General features: G+C 45.3%; 1 long non-coding RNA gene across 3 annotated transcripts in view; it reads right to left on the bottom strand.

Annotated features, from left to right (window-relative positions):
- Positions 1-2,627: 2,627 nt before the first annotated feature.
- LOC138436822 (uncharacterized) overlaps positions 2,628-18,937 on the bottom strand; it is a 136,862-nt gene continuing 120,552 nt past the window's right edge. For 2 of the 3 annotated variants that reach the window (XR_011255635.1, XR_011255636.1), the window contains exons 3-4: positions 16,539-16,635; positions 14,924-16,306 (exon numbers count right to left, since the gene is read on the bottom strand). This is a non-coding gene — a long non-coding RNA (uncharacterized lncRNA). Of the gene's footprint in view, positions 3,087-14,923; positions 16,307-16,538; positions 16,636-18,937 lie in introns of those variants that run through there. The other variant, XR_011255637.1, reaches the window with a different exon arrangement.

The raw sequence follows: 18,937 nt of genomic DNA, 5'->3' as shown, positions 1-18,937 counted from the left end.
CGCAGGCCAATGCTGGAGCCGCAGGACACGTGGGTTTGCAAGAGGAGATGGTAACCCATTACAGTATTCTTGCTGGTAAAATCCCATAGACAGAGGAGCCTGGCGTACTATAGTCCATGGCACTGCAAAGAGTCAGACTCTACTGAGCAACTGAGTAGGCAGCACCTGGTCTGCTTCAAGCCTCACATTCTTAATGATTATGCCATGCTGTGTCTTGTTACGCACACATACACCCCTGTCTGAATGTCTGAAGTCTTCAGTGAAATAGCAAGTTTATCTCTGATCACAGGTTAACTTTTTTGTTGAGCTGCTAAGTTATGTCTGACTCTTTGTGACCCCATGGGCTACATTATGCCAGGTTCCTCTGTCTTCCGCTAACTCCCCAAGTTTGTTCAAATTCATGTCCACTGAGTCAGTGATGCTATCTAACCGTCTCATCTTCTGTCACCCCCTTCTCCTTTTGCCAACAATCTTTCCCAGCATCAGGGTCTTTTCCAATGAACTGGCTCTTCACATCAGGGGGCCAAAGTGTTGGTGCTGCAGCTTCAGCATCAGTCCTTCCAATTAGATGGGAAAACAATGGAAACAGTGACAGACTTTCTTTTCTTAGGCTCCAAAATCACTGCAGGTGGTGACTGCAGCCATGAAATTAAAAGATGCTTTCTCCTTGGAAGAAAAGCTATGACCAACCTAGACAGCATATTAAAAAACAGAGACCTTTGCCAACAAAGGTCTGTCTAGTCAAAGCCATGGTTTTTCCAGTAGTCATGTATGGATGTGAGAGTTGGACCATAAAGAATGCTGAGGGCTGAAAAATAGATGCTTTTGAACTGTGGTGTTGGAGAAGACTCTTGAGAGTCCCTCAGACTGCAAAGAGATCAAACCAGTCAATCCTAAAGGAAATAAGTCCTGAACATTCATTAGAAGGACTGATTATGAAGCTGAGGTTCCAATACTTTGGCCACCTGATGTGAAGGACTGACTCACTGGAAAAGACCCTGCTGCTGGGGAAGGTTGAAAGCAGGAGGAGAAGGGGACAACAGAGGATGGGATGGTTGGATGGCATCACCAACTCGATGGACATGAGTTTGAGCAAACTATGGGAACTGATGATGGACAGGGAAGCCTGGCATGCTGCAGTCTATGGGGTCATAAAGAGTCAGACACGACTAAGTGACTGAACTGAACTGAGAAACTAAATAAAATATGAGCAAAGTAAAAAGAGCCTAAGCAAGTGATTAAATGAATATGCCAACCAAAAAAGTCAAAAAGTTTGCTGTATCTGAAAATGAACCAAAACATGATCCTCCTGGCAGCCAAGACAAAGAAAGGAATACAATAACTGCAAAAATCTCATTGTAAACTAGGAGACAGTTGATCGAATGTTGTTATGATGTACAAGTTAAGAAGAGTAGGTGAAATGTCATGTCCTTACATATGGAGTCTCTGTGATTTTGGAGAAAGATACCACCTTTCTTTCATCAGTTGGGAAAGTAAATTTGGAAAATCTTCACGTGGCCCCACTGTCTGCCTTGAAGATATCTGGCTGCTTTCTTAGGCTCACAACATTAAAACTATAACTCAGGCTGCTTTCCTAAGTCAATAGAGCCGTCCTTAAGATGAATCAAGCTAATTCAGGGTAAATAGAGAAAGCAACCAGCATAGAGCCAGGTGGGACTTGAACTCCGGTTGCAGAAGTGTGATAACGTTTTCTGTGCTCATGGGCCTTATTGGCAGCCCTCTTCCTCCACTGGATGGAGGAGCTGATTGTGCAGATTTTGGAAGGCTGGGATGGAGGCCACCTGTGGATTGGTAGCCAAGCACACCCGATTCTGGCATTGAGAACAGAGTCCTTAGGTGCTCCTGGGATCCTGGGTACTTGAGGACAATACTAGCTACACCCACTGTGATATTTCAGAGAAGAGAAGAAAACCAACCAGCCAGCAGTTTATGTGCCAGCTCCCTTCCTTGTCTCCTTGACCTGATAGCGCTGTCATCCTGGGGCCCTCTCTTTTCTGGGAAATTTGCATTGACCCTAAATATAAGGAGACTTAGAACTCAACAGAAATTCAAGTAATCATTTAAGGGACCAAGATGATCTTCCCTGTTGGGGCTGAGTTTACTCAGTGCAGCCATCACATCCTCCTCCAACAGCCACCCTCCTTCCCTCTGCCACAGCCAAACTCCTTGAAGGAACTGTCTCCACAGGCTGTTTCTACTTCTTTACCTCCTATCCAATCTTCCAGCAAAACTGCTAATGACCTTTTCACCTTCTTGTTGCTTGGTGGGCACATCTCTTGTCTTCTTGATCTCTTTGCAACAGGGCTACCCTTTCTTTGGAAACTCACTTCCCTTAGTTTCCATAACTCCATTGTCTCTTGACTTTTATTCTCAGGTTCTTGCCCTGGGCCCCGAGTTTTTATTGCCCCTCCTCCTTCATGCAAACCTGGTGCCCTGTGAGCTCTGAGGGAAGAGAAGATCTGTTTGCTCACCATTGTTTCTCTCGCTACAGTTTGGCTCAAGTCCCAAGAGGAGAGAGGACAGCTGGTAGTGCCAGCTCCTCTCTGGGGAGAGACTTGCAAAATGCTGGGCATGTAGAAGGTGATCAATAAATATTTTTGAAGGAATGAACAAATGAAAGTCTTGTTCATGTTTATTTAAGATTTGTATCCTGATGACTTCAAGGAAAGGATTGAAGGTGGCTTATAATATTAAAATATATCAAAAATACCAGTAAACATTTAAAGAGAGAAAGAAATGGTGGAAACCAAATAAAAGTAGAATGAGATGGACATATCAGCTTCCTGGAATGAATTAGTTACTGAAATGGAACATTCAGTTTGGTTCTGAGACCCATTCCAGTACTCTTGTCTGGAAAATCCCATGGCGGGAGGAGCCTGGTAGGCTGCAGTCCATGGGGTCGCTAGGAGTCAGACACGACTGAGCAACTTCACTTTCATGCATTGGAGAAGGAAATGGCAACCCACTCCACTGTTCTTGCCTGGAGAATCCCAGGGACGGGAGAGCCTTGTCTCTGGGGTCACACAGAGTCGGACACGACTGAAGTGACTTAGCAGCAGCAGCTCCTGGTAAGCAAAGCAAAATGAGAAACACACCAAGTTATACAGTTCCTCATTAGTAAATAAAAGGAAGCTTACAAGTTTGAGTATGGATAGAAATATTTTCTGATACTGAATTTTAGTAAGGGTTCTAATATAGTTACCTTGATAAGGAAGACACATTACTAATATCCTGAGTACTGTCTTTGACCATCATTTTTATGTCTAGATGCTTCTCCAAGTTGTTCTTTTTAAACATCTAGATGATACATACCAGAGCTATCTTAATTAAAGAAGTGAATTGAGACTGAATGGGATAAACTCCTTGTGGATATCAGACATTCACAAGATGCATTTGTAATATGTACTCAAACACTATGGCTCTCTTCCCCTTGTCGAAAAGCCTAAGTACATTTTGGTGAAGGCCAAGGGGACCAGCTATAATGATTTTCACAAGGAAATATACACAGAAACCCTAGCTCCTTTTCCCCTCAGAGATTTAACACCTTGGGTTCATAAAAGCTCCAGCTTGGAAATGGGGGAAATCTGTGTTCAAATAAAACCAGCACTCTGGGAGCATATGATATTAAAATCCCCAAGAGAGGCTAGGTAGGATTTCTGCTGGTGCATACCTCTCCTACAAGATTCGGGCTACATCCAAAGACATCACAATTCAAAAGGAGGTACAAGGTTCAAAATTAGGTACAAAGGCCTAGAAAAAAAAAAAATCCAGTGAGATAATTCTTAATGTCCTCTCAACATCCAACTTAAAAGTAGAGTTGAGAATGGAACTTTAGAGACAAGACTTTTGGTGAGAATTTTGGAGAAAACCAGTGGTATGCTGAGGGCTTCCTTCAACCCTGCACTGTAGTGGAAGAGATGCATGCCCTTCCTCTCACCATAGAGGGGCTTGTGGAGAACTTAAAATGTGTCGCCTTTAGTTTGGGAGATGCAGTAGGTTGGAACTGCCTGTAAAACCTACACGGACAGGCTAGTGGCCTTGATGGCCAAGTGAGGAAAGAGGGCTAGGCGAGTGAGTATAGGACAAAGAATGCAGGGAGCAGACCATGCATGCCGAGATGACCAGCATGGAGACTTTGCTGCTGCCCCTCAAGTCATCTCAGGGTGGGGTAAAAGGATCCTGGCTGGGAGACCAGAGACATCACTGGATTTCCAGGAACAGAGGGAGAGTAAGCACACTCTGGAATCTAGATGTGTTGACCTTTGTTCTGGAGCTCACAGTCCTGGCCTGGGGATGCTGAGGTGGAGGATGGGACGTGGTGTCTCTGAAGAAGATGAAACTGTAATCCTGACCAAGTCTTGAGAAAGCTAGAAATTTCCAGCTCCCTCTCCATCTCTCCCTTTTCCTCCAGCTGCCTGGTATACGTGTGTGTGTGGATGCCTGCATGTTTGGGAGGGTGGCGGGGTCAGAAACTGCAGTCAGCAGTTACAGGAGGAGAAGAAGGGAAGGAAAGTGACCCACGGCTGCCCTCCCTCCCATGGCTGGCCTGAGCTGGAAGCCAGGAGAGGCCTCAGCTTTAAATCTGCTTCATAGTTTTTATTAGTACATAGGAATGGACATTTTTATTTCTGGATTGAGACTCTTATTTTTTCAACTTCAATGACTACAGACCTCTTTTTTAGCTAAGATGGACCTGAGAAGTCAGAGGGTCTGCTTAGGTTTCCTTTCAGAGCCAGGAGGAAGAGCCTATAATACAAAGTTTAAGGGATCCTGGAAGATGGAACCAAGCTTCTCGGTGATGCCTGCCCCAAGTTGCACGGGCACAAAGTAGCGGGTACATAAGCAGGCCCATCCCTGCCCTGAAGCAGGGACAATGAGAGAGTGCAGAGCCCACCAAGCTCAGGCGTGGGATTCCAGCCTGTTCAGAGGAGAGGCCTATCCTTGGCGGCAAAGCAGGACACCGAGCTTACTCTGGCACCAAAGAGTCTGGGAAGTGCTGGTGCTGGTGGAGAGGCTCCCAGATCCTGGTGGGGAGGGATGGGGCAGAGCCACATGGAGGCTTCTGAACCACCCTAGGGTCAGGTCCAGCCCCTGGGGGCCCCACCCAGATGAAAAGCTCCTCCATCTGATAACACCCAGGAAAGTGAGTCCAGGTGATGCACTCTTCTGCCCCAGGCTCTGGTAGAAAAAATGAGTTTAGAGCCCCAATCCAAAGAATGTGTAATTAGAATCTGCATGTAGACACAGACAGGTCATACCTGCCCTCACCCAACTGAGAGTACTCGCGGCACTTTGGAAGAAAGGCACAGGGAAAACACAAAGCAATATTATTATCACTTCATTATAATTAGAACCTACAAGTCAAGTCTTGAAAGACATTTATAGCTCATCTTTACTTGTTTAGGTAAGCTTCCCAGAAAGAGCAGGGAAAACAGACTTGAACTTTTAAAATCTAGGCAAAAAACAGATCTGTGGGTCAGGGCCACTATCTAGAGCTCCTCTATGTTAAGGGTACCCTTTGAGGCTCAGGTATATTAACTCTTAGAGCCTAAAATTTCAACATGATTAAAAAAAAAATAGGCTTGTTTTTTAGCCTTGGAGGGCTCCAGGCCAACTGGAAGCTTCTACCCGCTGTGAAGCAATGTGACCAGTAAAATAGCTGGTGAATTATCCATGACTCAGCATCTGATGAGTGATGTGTCTGCAAAGCAGAGCATGAAGGGAGGATGCTCAACAAGCATATAGGGGAACCCCAATGTTTCCTGATTATGACAGGGCTTGTTGTCTTGCTTGAGGATAATTCAGACTCATTGGCCTTTTGCCTCTCACCTCCTGCCTCTATTAGAGGCCAGGAGGCGGCGGAATGGGGCCAAAGGAGGAAATGCTCCCAGCTTATTTAGGTATGAAGGGCAACTCTGGTAGGAAAATCCACGTGAGCAGGTGAGGGCTGATGGTTGCAATGAGTCTCTGTCTCTGTGGATTTCAGGCCCCTATTCTGAGAGCACTTTGGAAGAAAAGAATCCAGAAATGCCTGTGATTGGCCGAGACACTGAAACCAGAGATGCGTAGACATGACGCAAAGAGTCACACCATGTGCGTTGCAGCCAGGTCTGAGGCTTTGTGACTGATGAGGACAAGTGTTGCATAACAACAGCCCATGAAAAACAGGTTTTAAAGGGCCTGTGTACCTGTGTCAGAGTCAATAGACTTAGTGGAGATGCAGTCAGGGATGATCTGCTTCTATTCACCTCCTACTCCCAAAACATAGGCTCCTAGGCTTCCTGGGCTATCCAGGGCCCTGCTTCATGCCTGGCACTGCCTGTCTCATACTCTGAATCCATTTCTGAGTCCTGTTTCCCTTCTCCACTAAGTTGTTCAGGCGCTAAGTCGTGTCTGACTCTTTGCAACCCCATGGACTGCAGCGTGCCAGGTTTCCCTGCCCTTCAGTATCTCCCAGGGTTTGCTCACACTCATGTCCATTGAGTTGGTGATGTCATCCAGCCATCTCATCCTCTGTCGCCCCCTTCTCCTCCTGCCTTCAGTCTTTCCCAGCATTAGAGTCTTTTCCAGTGAGTCGGCTCATCTCACCACGTGGGTGAAGTACTGAAGCATAAGCTGCAACATCAGTCTTTCCAATGAATATCCAGGGTTGATTTCCTTTAATATTGACCACTCAGTCCTTATATTCCAAACTTACCCATCCTTAGTCTCTCCCTTAGGGACTCTGAGAGTTTGAAAATTAACAGTGTTGAATTAACATATCCCTTCTTCTAGGTAGCATTTTATTGTACTTGACTTTGTGGAGCTGGTGCCTGCCAAAAGGAGACTGGTATAAGCCTCTGAGGCATCGTGTAGCACAACAAGGGGTGGGTAACTGTGTGTAGAATATTCCAACAGCACCAGATACACGTCTGAAAAGGACCTTTTTTATTCAATGTTGTTCCGAGTTTCTTGGCTGCTATCTTCACTCAGATAAGTTTTCCTCTTCCTAAATTTCTAATCCCTCAGTTTGTCACAACTCACAATGAAAACAAACAAATTTTACTCCCCTCCCCAGCCCCCCGCCCCGCCCCCCAACCACAAGTGTAGCAATTTTTCTGTGGGTGGGAAGAAACTAAGAGTCCACATCAGAGACCTGAGAAAAGGAAACTTCACTTCTTCAGGGGTCACTATGTATTTTTCACTGACAGGGGGTTTCCCTGAAGTAAGGAGTATTCTGTATGCCTTCCGGGTGATTTGGTGCAAAAATCCACAGTGTTGAGAGAACATGGTTATTAGCAGCAAACCGTACAACCCCTTATCTGTTTCTTCACAGGCTCTAACCATGGGGGTTAGAGCCAAGTGCCAGCTCTTCCTGCTAAAAATGTTCACAATTTGATCTACGCCAGCAGTGAGGACTGCAGTGTGAATATGTGAATTCTTGCTCCAAACTGGCTAGACGCACACTCTGTAAATGTCATTTCTTGGGCGCCTGGTTTATCTGAGGAACCAGATTTCACCAATGACACTGACACTAGCTGATGATGTCGTGCAAGTTCTGAATCTTGCAGGGAGAAGATCTTTTAAGGCCCCTTTCAATACGACTGGCGTGCTTCTCACTTTCAAACCTTTTTAGGATGAGGTTAAATCCGCAAATCACTCTACAAATCTGACAAAGTGAAAATCAAACGTATTACTTTTACAAACTGCTCAAGTCCACTTTCTCCTTTACAACATCTGATATAACTGAAAATGTAATAGAAAATATTAAAACCTTCTCCTTGCTTTCTACCACTGGAGTAATATGGGTTCAATATACACCAAAATGGGGCTTCCTTGGTAACTCAGCTGGTAAAGAATAGGCCTGCAATGCAGGAAACCCCCTGGAGAAGGGATAGGCTACCCACTCCAGTATTCTTGGGCTTCCCTGGTGGCACAGACGGTAAAGAATCTGCCTACAATGTAGGAGACCTGGGTTTGATCCCTGGGTTGGGAAGATTCCTCTTGAGGGAGGGCATGGCAACCCATTCCAGTATTCTTGCCTGGAGAATCTCCATGGCCAGTGGAATCTGGTGGGCTAAAATCCATGGGGTCGCAAAGAGTCGGACACGATTGAGCAAAAAAGCACAAGAACATACACCAAAATGAAGACATGAAAATGCATTACAAATTTAAAATACAGATTTGTATATAACAAGATGACCATCCTGGACCTCCGTCTTTAAAAATTAATGTCATCATCACCAGAGTATTTTTTGACCATGCAAAGTCAATATCAGGCAAACCTCAAATTCTAATTCTAGGGTAAGAGATGCTGTCTCAAAACTGAACAGACTGTCTTCTTCCAGAATCATTAGACGCTTGTATAGATATGCAATAAAAGCATTAAACTGACAGATCAGTTAATCTCTAGGTATTTATTAACCTGAGAAAGGACATAGATATACCATGTATACAATCGTCAATCAGATACTCTGCTTTGCCTCAACATGAGCTTCATTAAGGTTTGTACTCAATAGAACTACTATCTATGTATACTTAAATGAAATATAATTTTCCCACTAAATGGAAAATTTAGTTAAAATGTGTGTCATTATTTTGGCAGGCAATGAATAACAAGATGAGGGAGCTACATGTTCAGTAAATTTAAAGTGGAAAATGAGCATTTGTTGTTCAAATTACAAAAAAATTCTTGTTTGCCCGGAATCCAAATTGCTTGAGATGTCAAAAAAAAAAAAAATGCCTTGGAAATATTCTGCTTTTATGTTTTTTATAGGAGATCAGCCCTGGGATTTCTTTGGAAAGAATGATGCTAAAGCTGAAACTCCAGTCCTTTGGCCACCTCATGCGAAGAGTTGACTCATTGGAAAAGACTCTGATGCTGGGAGGGATTGGGGGCAGGAGGAGAAGGGGACGACAGAGGATGAGATGGCTGGATGGCATCACGGACTCGATGGACGTGAGTCTGAGTGAACTCCGGGAGTTGGTGATGGACAGGGAGGCCTGGTGTGCTGCGATTCATGGGGTCGCAAAGAGTCGGACACGACTGAGCAACTGAACTGAACTGATGGTTTTTATGTGACTAGTAACTAAGCTTTTACCCCAGGATATCTGCCATCTGAGGTTCAAGTGCTATCTGAGGTTGTATCTGCTCTAGGTTCTATGCCCATGGGAGGGCCCTGAATGGTTCTGAAGAGTTGTGTGTGCCCAACGCCCAAGGACAACACCCACAGAGCAAAGAGGTAGGAAATTACTGCGACTGAGCGTGTGGATGGAAGCTGGCAGCTGGCCTGGGTTCAAAGCCCTGCCAGACCATTTAATTGCTGTGTGACTTTATGTGAGTTATTATTCTGTTTTAGTCTCAGTTCCCTTATCTGTTAATGTGCATCATAGGCTTGTGAAGAATATATAGAATACAGAGTATTTAGCATAATATTGGCACATAGAACAATAAACATAGGCCATAAACGTCAGTGATTATTATTCCCAAATGTTTTTCTCCCAATGGATCCCAACCTTCAGTCTATGGTTTGACCTGACTAAATATAACGATAGGACCATATTCGGGAGGGTTACCATAGAAATGCCTATCACCTTTCTATCGCCCCAGGTACCACTGCTAAAACTCCATCATTTGAGCAAGTGTCAACAGAGTATATTTGGATGTAGAACACAAGTGTTACTATTAGCAGTAACAACTGCAAACACTTCTCTGCAAGTGTTACATCCTCTGCCTCGGAAGTCAGTTAAGATACAGGGCTCTGCCCCAGCTCAAACCCAGAATCCCCAGCTCCTGCTCCCTGTGTCTCCAAACACCAGGCTCACCATTCATCTTGGCCTTCTGACCAATTACAGATTTTCTCACTTCTCCCAATGACTGTGTGCTCTAGATTTAAGACAAGCAAATCTTCTTTCATCTAGGCCAGTGCAGAGCAAGCATGAAGGAGACATTTGTTTCTCTTCCTTGCTTGACTGTCAGGTTGTTGGGAGCTGGCCAAGGACAAAGGATAGCACCTTGGGGAACTGCAAAACCAGTGTCAGCTGCCTGGCTTTCACAGGCTATACAAACTCCTGGGGTTTTCACTTTTCCCTGGCACTCAAGCAGCGTGACAAGGAACCCCACCCCATATGTGGTGAAAGCCGGCGTGCCCTTCCCTACAATGTCTCAGGGGACTCCCAAAGAGCTTCCTTGCCTCCCAGTCACCTCTTTTCCAGATTTCTTGCTTCCACTGCACTCTTGACCTACTGCATGTCTTGCTTCTTAAAAGTCCTCGGTTCTCCTCACTGTTCAGTCCCATGCTGACCTTAATTTCTACATTTTCGCCAAAGCACCACCAGCAGGAGGCTGTGGTATGTGGCAGCATTTGGAGCAATGGAGAGGTGACAAGAACAACAGGAACAACAAATCTCAGGATATGAAAGCCCATCAATTATTGTCACCTGGGGGAATTTCCTGCTGGCCTTAGACCCATCTTGGTTTTGTTTTTTTTTTTTAGTTATTGGAGTATAGTTGCTTTACAGTGTTGTGTTCGTTTCTGCTACCTAGCAAAGTGAATCAGCTGTATGTTTACATATAGCTCCTCTTTTTAGACTTCCTTCCCATTTAAGTCACCACAGAGCACTGAGTAGAATTCCCTGTACTATCTATATCTAGGTGCCATTTCCCAGGTCCTTCCTCCCTTTGTACGGGCCAGTCTTCTCCAGATTCAAATTTCTTTCTCATGCACAGCATCTAGCTCTCCATCGCTTGCTCCCCACTAAACTCATATCTACATTTGCAAGTCTACCAGCTCCCTCAAGGTGCTTTGCTAAGCGGAGGCCTCTCCCTTTGGGGTTCTGCCCTTAAGCTGCATAATGATCTGAGAGAAGCTTTGCAAACACATGATCAAAGTTATAACATGGACATCTGCTCCCCACAATCTCTGTAAGAGAGAGGAGGACAGCATAGTGAATAGGATAGGGTACCAGTGTGGCTCGATGTCAGAGATCCACAACACAGTAGCTGAAAGAAACAGAATTTTAGCTTCTCCACACAGAGATGTCTGATCTGGACCTGGGGCACTGCAGAGTCCTTGCATCTGATTGCTCTTCTATCCCTAAGGTGTTGTCTTCATCGCCCAGCTCCAGATGGCACATGGCTACGTTCCAGTCAACTAAGCAAAAAGGAGCCGAGAGCCAGGGGAAGGGCTGCTTCCCTCAGGCATAACCTGAAAGTCGCCTGTATCATGTTCCTTCGCATCTATTGGCCAAAATGTGACCCCACACCTGCAAGAGAGGCTATGAAGCAAAGTCTTTATTTTAGGTGACCATGTGCCCAGCTAAAAATCAGGGCTACTCCAGAACTTTGCCCTTCAGTATTGGTAGCCACTGATTCTGAGTGGCTATGGAAACAACCCAAGTGTCTGACACCAGGGGAATGGATAAAGATGTGGTGCATACACGCAATGGAATATTACTCAGCCATTAAAAAGGAATGAAACTAGGTCATTTGTAGAGACATGGATAGACCTAGAAAATGTCATAGGGAATGAAGTAAGTCAGAAAGAAAAAAATTCTGTATACTAATACATATATGTGGATTCTGAAAAAATTGGTATAGATAATCTTATTTACAAAACAGATATAGAGACACAGACATAGACAGCAAATATAGGGATACCAAAGGGATAATGGTGGGGGGGTCAGATGAGTTGGGAGATTGGGGTTGACATATGTACACTATTGACGCTGCGTATAAAATAGATAACCAGTGAGGACACACTGTCTAGCACAGGGAACTGTACTCAGTGCTCTGCGGCAACCTAAATGGGAAGGAAATCCAAAAAAGAGGGGATATATGTATACGTATAACTGGTTCACTTTGCTGTATAATACAAGCACAACATTGTAAAGCAACTATACTCCAACAAATATTTTTAAGAAAATTAATGACAATAAATTTAAATCAGTTAAAAATTCAAATTCAGTTCTTCAGTCAGTCTAGCCGCATTTCAAGTGCCCCATGGCAAGAGCATTGCACGGAGTGGATGTAGGACATTTTCATCATTACACAGGTTCTACTGGACACTGCTGCTAGAGCAGAAAGAGTGGGACCCTGGGGCAGGACTCGTAGTCACTGTCACCAGTAATATAAAGATTTACTTTGCCCCTCTCACGAGGAGGTGCCTTCAGGCTGAGGACTTTGTCCACTGCCACTCTGTGCTCTGGTGGCTCACTCGTTTGAGCGTGCCCTGCAGTTGTTCACCAGACAATATTGGGTCGAGGATCTAACACAGGCCTGGCACATAGTAGGCAGTCACTAGATGTCACTTCCCTATGTGTCCCCTACCCACCAAGCCCTCATCCATACTCATGGTGCCCCTTCCCTGTATAAAACTTATTTCTGGAGTCCTACACTGCCTCCCCGAGGGACAGGCATCATTAATCACTCCCCTATCACAGAACCCCATCCCTATCACACAAGGTGATTTTTTTCTTGGGCTCCAACATCACTACAGACGGTGACTGTAGTCATGAAATTAAAAGATGCTTGCTCCTTGGAAGAAAAGCTTTGACAAACCTAGACAGTATATTAAAAAGCAGAGATATCACTTTGCTGACAAAGGTCCATATAGTTAAAGCTATGGTTTTTCCATCAGCCATGTACGGATGTGAGAGTTGGACCATAAAGAAGAGTGAGTGCTGAAGAACTGATGCTTTCAAATTGTAGTGCTGAAGAAGACTGTTGAGAGTCCCTTGGAAAGTAAGAAGATTAAACTAGTCAATCATAGAGGAAATTAGTCCTAAATATTCATTGGAAGGACTGACACTGAAGCACCAAAACTTTGGCCACCTGATGCGAAGAGCTGACTCTTTGCAAAAGACCCTGATGCTGGTAAAGATTGAAGGCAGGAGGAGAAGAGGGCAACAGAAGATGAGATGGCATCACCGACTCAATGGACATGAGTTTGAGCAAACTCCAGGAAGCGGTGAAGGGCAGGGAAGCCTGGCATGCTGCAGTCCATGGGGTGGCAAAGAGTTGGACAAGACTTGGCGACTGAACAATATCACAAAAGAGGATTTGAGACTTGGCCAAGGTGAGGGAGCAAAGTGTCTACCAGGGTGGGGGCTCCAGCTCTCTCTTGCTCTGCTCTTTAATGTCCCCTTCAATGCAGGGAAAGCCTGACAGTGACAGATGACCACATTCTCAAGCTTTTTTAAGAATTCATGGGAAAAAATAATCACATATACTTGCAGAAGAGAGGGAGGTTATTCTCTCTAACTAATCCAGCCCTCAGGAGGAACATTCGTCTCAGGCAATACTTGCTGGGAACATTCTGAGCCACCTGAGAACCCAAGCCAGTTCTTTATTCTGAAGGACTGCTGGAACCTTAGAGCTGGGTCGCTTTGTCCCCTTGACCTTTTGCTTCTGGGAGGTCTGTGACCTTAGATTTCCTTTCTTGAGATCAGGAATTCACACGCTGAGACATACTGTCGGAGCTGCTGGAGGCTAAAGGAGTGAAGGAGGAAGCCAAGGGTGTGGAAAAGTTTCAGCATTGGTCCCTCAAGTGAACATCTGCATTTGGGTTCTTTGGAAAGAGGGAGGAATCATGAAATTGCTAATTCTTAAATTTCGTGGGGTCACTGGCCTGTTTGAGAGTTTGAGACTGTCTCCTCAGAAAAATGCATGTACACACCAAAATCTACAAACATCTTAGAAAGTTCATGCACCCACTTAATTAAACTGTGTTACCATTTGACTTGGAGTCCCCAGTGATTGCCATGGCTTCAAAAAGTTTTATGAGAGAGCATTATCAGGCTTGAAGAAGTCCTCCGGGATCCCAAGCTCATTAAGGGCCAGGCTTCATAGAGGCCAGTTGTAGCCTGATGTCACAGCTTGTAGGCTCCATTTTCCCTCTTTTTTTTTTTTTTTTCCTTTTTTGGATTTCTTTGTTTCTGGGAATATGAGGAACTCCTTCTCTAGAACGACACCCCAGGGATAAAGTCAGCCACATCCACCAGGCTGAGAAAATACCCAAAGGTTCAGCCAGGAGCACAAATTACCCTGATTGGAAGATAGGGAAATGAAAATGCATGAGAAATGAAAATGCATGAGGCTCAACTGCACAACTTTCAAATGAGAAAATAAAATTCCTGATTTGAAGTCTCCTTGGGGAGGTTCTTCTTTGCTCTGTGATGGGAACAAAAGGTTATTGCCTTGGTGGATGGCGGATGTTTTCTCATTAGCATGTGGGCGGCTTGATGAGAGGCTTCCTGAGGCCTCTTGGCTCAAGTGCAGGGATTGAAGTGTGAGTGGAGGGTGGAGTGAAGCGAGGAGGGGCCACACAGGCAGAGACTGGATCCTTACAACCTGTGCTGTCCGCTGGGGCTGCCATCTATGACACTTTGAGCTCTTCCTGCTTTGCCCAGGGCTGCATTTCCTGGGGCAGCTGGTGTTCATAGCTTTGGAAGCTCTGCCCATTCAGTCAGTAGTTCTCAGCCCTGGCTGTACATTAGGCCACCCACCCCCCACCCCCCACCCCCCCCCCGGAGAACATTAAAATCAGCACTGCCCAGACACTGCTCTTTGACTAGTCTGGAATGGATTCCAAGATTCCTGGAAATAAACACTCCCTGGGTGATTCCAGTGTCCACCTAGGGTAGAGAATCATCACTCTCAGTGTTGTTGAAACTATCGTAGGTTTTCTGAGGAGTTGTAGAGAATTTAGAAACTTAATAATCAGAGAAAAGCTAAAAGGACTGTTCCTTTAACAAACATGACTGCCTTAGAGAGAGAAAAATCATGTTGCCCAAGAAGGTTGACCAGGAAAATGGGCTGTGGGTACGTTTGTCCTCCTTTCAGTCCTTAAATAACAGATTCTGATCAGCTTTGGTAACAAAACTGAAGTTCTGTTAAATACTTAATGAGAGTTTCCAGAGAGAATTAATCAAGAATGAGTTTAATACTATTCCAATTAGGTGTGGGTTAAATAATGCATGGCATAAAAATTCAAACCAAACAGAGATCAAGTAGCCTGTGGGAGTCCCTCTGGTCAGGGAGGGAGTGGCTGTGCTCTAAGGTGGGGAAGGGTGGCTGTGCACGTTACTTGGCAATAAAATCTGGTGAGTTTGCACTTCCTTACAGTTTAATATTATTCCAGTGAGGGTAAATGTCACTTTTCTTCCAACTAGATTATTCTTGTTTTTAGGAAGCAGGCAGAAAGTTAAGGGTGACCCCTGGAGACTGGTCAGTCATATATCAGAGCAATCAGTAAGTTGAAGGTTTTAATTCTGGTTCCCACAGAAGCATGCTCTAAAACAAGGATTATATTAAAGGGCAAGTAGTTCATTTGGAAGGTGATGCTAGGAACCATTGGAAAGACAATGGAGAAGGTAGAAGGGAAGAAAAGAAAGGATATAGAGGATCTGTTATCAAGCAATTACCACTGAGGGCAACTGGGTTGCCATGCAACCATGCAGACGTGCCTCGGTCACCCTGACTGAGATGCAAGGAAGCTGGGCTGGTTATCCACCAAGTTCCCATCCACCATAGACTGAGGGCTACTTCTAGGATATTAACTCTCCTCTTCTGGCTACCAGGCCTAATGTGCTCCACTGGCCAGATAAAAGCTCTCAGAGACAGAGAGGCAGGTATGGGAAATAAGCAGCCTTTGGCGTACAGAGTTCATATGAGCAAGGCACTAACCGTGCCTGCTGCAGTGGATGAATACTGAGAGTAAAGTAGCCATCCATCCATCCATCCATCCACCCATCCACCCATCCCATAGAATCATGAGCAAGTGATGTGTGTGCTCAGTCACTAAGTCCTATCTGACTCTGCGACCACATGGACTATAGCCCTCCAGGCTTCTCTGTCCATGGGATTTTCCAGGCAAGAATACTAGAATACAAGAGTGGGGTGCCATTTCCTCCTCCAAGGGATCTTCCCCACTCAGTAATTAAAGCCGCATCTCCTTCATCTCCTGCATTGGCAGGTGGATTCTTTACCACTGAGCCATCTGGGAAGCCCTCAATCAAGTGGCAGACATATACAGTTCAGATTAAGGGCTGCTTACATAGACGCTTACAGAGTTCTGTACAGGGACTTTGCAGAGAAGAACCAGGAGGGTTCACCTGTCCACCATATTTCTCTTTATCTGCCGGCTAGTCTCCTAGCCCACTTGATCACTAAATTTAGGAAGTATTGTTTACTCTGATTCTCCAAAAAAAAATCTGTGGTGCTTAAAACTTCCTTCCACCCCCCATTCCCACTCCAGTGCTCAAAACTCAATGACAGGTTGGCAGGTGGAGTCACCTTGGATCTGGCCTGTAAGAGATAAAGGGAGAAAAGTCACTTGGTAAGAGTCATTAACACTAAAAGAGATGAAAATGACCTACCCAAGCTGGGCTGGATCTCCTGACCATTTTTCCATTGTTAACTGCTCTGTTTCTATCAAAGGAGCCTTTGCCATGACCTCTAGACCCAACCCAAAGCATGGATTCTTTAACAGGTTTCTGATATTTCTTTATGCTAATCGAGTAATCAAAGAAATTCTTACCAGTAAGAAGCCAGGAGTGAGCCAGAACGCAGGGTCACTGCAGGGAGAGGGGGGGAATCATTTCCAGTGAGTGAAAGTCAAATGCAGTCATTTCATCCTTTAACAGAGCCAAACAGAAACATCTACTAAATCTTCAGGCTTCAAAAAGTTAGTAGGGATTTGCAGAATCAAATCATCTCACTCAATCCCTGGCCTCCCTTTCTGCGGAGCAGGGTTTGGGGTAAGGCAAAGGCTAGGGAAGGATGAAGTGGAGGGGGCCCCTGGAAGGAGGGGCTTGTGGGGCAAAGGGCTGGTAACACCTGGCACAGAGACCTAGGTTCCTGTTTTTGCTCCATGCGCTCATCTCAGGAGGCGCCATCAGTCAGACAGACAGCAATTGCCCTTCTCCGAGAGTCTGCTCTTAATTTACTAGTCCACCTCTCACATTCTCTGCTCTATCCCTTAAAGTTAACAAGTTGTGTGGGGTTCACTGAGGACATTTGAACCAAAACATAATCTCTTTTTCTTACTTCAGCATGCCCAGAAAAAACATCAGTTAAATTTCTAGGGCTTCTCTAAATACTTTCGATTAAAGACATACATTAAATGCATCACAGTGCCTCGCAAATTATGAATTTTTTAGAGACAATACTAATGTAGCCCTAGAGTCTTCTCCAGTTCTGGCAGACTTAAAAATTCTCTTTATGGCCTTTTCTGATTATAAAAATAATTCACCTCATAAAAATTCAAACCAAACAGAGATGAAGTAGACTGCAGGAGTCCCTCAGGGTCAGGGTCGGGGTTAGGAGCAACACAAAGCCGGGAGTGTCTGCTATGCATGTTACTTGGCAATAAAACCTCGTGACCTTGCACTTGGACAGGGCACTAATGACCAGACGGCTCCATCGTCACAGTCACATGGGCCTCTTTCAGATGTCCCGCCTCCTGGGGATGGAGAGATGGAGGCATCAGGCTCCTGGCCTATTTATTCTCTTCTGTGTATCATGCAACACAATTCCACAATTCCATACATGCTCACTGAGTGCCAAGCTCTAAGACATTAATGAGCAGGGCAGACAAAAGAGACAGATCGCCTCTCTCCATGGCCGGTCTGAAGGGAGACAGACCTAAAGAAAATTGGCCACACTCCTCATACACAATTGTAATCAGTGATGAGAACTCCTGAGGAAAGGAAACTGGTCCTAAGAAAACAGGTAACAGAGGACTCCACCCTAGATGGGATTGAGGACAACTTCCCTGATGAGATGATGCTGAGATCAGAAGGGATGGGGCAGTGAAGTGGGAGCCCTGGGCATTGCAGATGGCAGGGACAGCATGTGCAAAAGCCCTGTGGTAGGAGGGGACCTCTGCAGTTCTAGGAAGGCTTGCAGGGAACAGAGAAAGGTGGACAATGCAGTGGAATCAGGCAACGTTTTTCAGTCAGTCCAGGGTTTAAGCAGTCAGGAGGGTTTAAGCTGGGTTTGAGCATGTGGATCAGTAGGGGGTGCCTGGTTGGGGGGAGGCATGCTGATGCTGGTCACAGCTGGAGGGTGGATAGGGCAGGGCAAGAGCAGTGGCTGCATTATTGATGGGTATAACTCCAGCTGTGGTCTACTGCAACTGTCCTGGCCAAAGCAGCTGGACATGCCTGGGGCTATCATGTGCCTCCAAAGCCTCTTATGGCCACAAACACAGCATTACTGTTTCTGTGACTGGCTTCCAGACCCTAGTCCACCCTGCCAGCCCAACTGCATCAGTTTCCCTGACGAAGCTTCCTTGAAAGTGTTATTTGCTCAGTTGTGTCCGACTCTTTGTGACTCCATGGACTCTAGCCTGCCAGGTTCCCTTGTCCATGGACTTCTCTAGGCAAGGATACTGGAGTGGGTAGCCATTCCATTCTCCAGGGGATCTTCCCAACACAGGAACTGAACCTGGGTCTCCTGCATTGCAGGCGGTCTCTTTACCAACTGAGCCAACAGGGAAGTCCACTCCTATACATATCGATTCTTATTTAGACAGTCTCAGGAGGGCCCAGGAATCCAGTTTTAAAGCTTCTGAAGAGACTCATATGTGGGTCCACATTTTTTTCCATTTTCTCCACAAAGATTTGCTTGGGAAGATGGTGTTGAACCTTGGACTGAGCACTGGGTGTTAGTTCAGTTCTACTACTCCTAACAGTGTGGCCTCAAACAAATGGCTGCACATCATGAACCTCGACTTCACCATCTGTAAATTGGGCATCATATTTATTTTCTTCCTGTGTGCCTGGAGGGGCATGGAGTGTGTTTTGAGGATCTAATGAGATGCTGAATTTGAAAGTTTAACACAAATACCTGATATTCTTTACCTGCAAACAAACTATAGTTTTCAGTGTGGATAAAGAATTGAGATGCTTTTGAACTGCGGTGTTGGAGAAGACT

Source organism: Ovis canadensis, chromosome 3 (assembly GCF_042477335.2).
Source record: "Ovis canadensis isolate MfBH-ARS-UI-01 breed Bighorn chromosome 3, ARS-UI_OviCan_v2, whole genome shotgun sequence".
Lineage (NCBI taxonomy): Eukaryota > Metazoa > Chordata > Mammalia > Artiodactyla > Bovidae > Ovis > Ovis canadensis.
This window is presented reverse-complemented; position numbering and strand designations above follow the sequence as displayed.